We start from the raw sequence: 1,540 nt of genomic DNA on the forward strand, positions 1-1,540 counted from the left end.
CCCCCCGCGCGCGCCCCCGGGGGCGGAGCAGCCGCCGGCGGAGGAAGGCTTGGCCCCCCTGGGAGCGGCAATCCAATCCAGCTTCCCTGCTACTCAATTGGATCGTTAAATTAAATGTGAGCCAGAGGGTTTGGTGGCCTGGAGCCTGCCCAGCGCTCGGACACTCGCGGGAGGTTGGAGCAGCAGAGCTGGGAGAGAGCCCGGATGGGGAAGGTGGCACAGGGAGATCTTGGGGTGGAAACCACGGCAGAGCCTCGCTCGCAGCGGGGCTCAGAGGGCAGGAAAACCTCAGGGATACACAGCATGGAGCAATTTGTCCAGCCCAGCAGCTTCTCCCCAGCCCTGGAACAAACTCCTCCATCAGCAGCAGGAAAGCTGGGAATTAACCTGTCTGTGCTGGTGAATTAGAGGAAAGTCCTTGCTGGGGATTATCCCTGCTCTGCTCACTGCAGCATTCCTGGGCTGAGCTCCGGCCCCGATCCGGGGCACCCACAGCTCCGGGTCTTTCCCGGGAGACGGGCAGGAGCAACGTGGCTTTGGAGCAATCCCAAACGTCCCTCCAAGGAGGGCAGGCGGGCCCAGGCAGTGCTGGGTTTCATTCCTCAAGAGCCTTAGAAGGGATTTCAAAGGATTTTAACCCCCAGAGAAATTTATGTAACAGCAAAAACCGAGGGAAAGGCTCCGCTGAGGGAGCGTGGTGCTGCCCAGAGGCCACAGAGGTTGCTCCAAACCCCAGCCCATGGGTTCAAACACAAATTAAGGATTGCTCCAGAGCCCTGGGAGGGAGCAATTGGGAATTTTTAGTTTAGCAGCAGCTTCTCCTTTCCAGGACAGAGATCCAGAAGGTGGAACCATCACTTTTTGGTGCATCCACTCCTGTCCTACTCCGAAAGTCCATCACGGCCAAGCCTGACCAAATCCCCAGGATTATTTTGCTTGGAAGACACCTGAGTGGCACCACATCCTGCACAGCAGCACGTGCTCCTTCACCGACACTTCTCCCCCTCAGAGTGGGAAAACCAGCCCTGCTGGCAGGTGAAGGGCCAGGAAACCACACGTGGAGGCCAAAGGCCTGGAGGGACACAGGAAACAGGGAAGCCCCTCCTGGGAGGTTCCATAGGAAATCTCAAATTGCAACATGCAGACAAGGCCCGTTTAAGTTGGCAGAGAGGGCACAAGGCTGAGGGTCAGATGAGAGGGGGCACGGCGTGCCAGGAGGAGGATCCCTGGGAAGAATCCGGCTGGTTCCTCATTAATGAACAACTGGGATCCGGTTAAAGGCCGGATCCCCACAGTCCCACCTGTGGAACACAGGGGCGAGCTCCCATCCCCAGTGCGGGTCTGACACACCACGACCTGGGGGCTCACCCAGAACGGGCACCCCCCTCTGTCAGGGGCCAGGGGTCTCGAGGGTCTGTCTAACACCTCTGACCCTCGAATCCTGCAGGTTTTGGGGGTTTCGGGATTTCGCGCCTGCCGAAGGTGAGGACGGTGCGGTGACAGCGGTGTCACCCCCGGCACCCCCAGCCCCCTCCCAGCA

The sequence above is a fragment of the Corvus brachyrhynchos genome, unplaced genomic scaffold (genome assembly GCF_000691975.1).
Source record: "Corvus brachyrhynchos isolate BGI_N302 unplaced genomic scaffold, ASM69197v1 scaffold219, whole genome shotgun sequence".
NCBI classification, from domain to species: Eukaryota; Metazoa; Chordata; class Aves; order Passeriformes; family Corvidae; genus Corvus; species Corvus brachyrhynchos.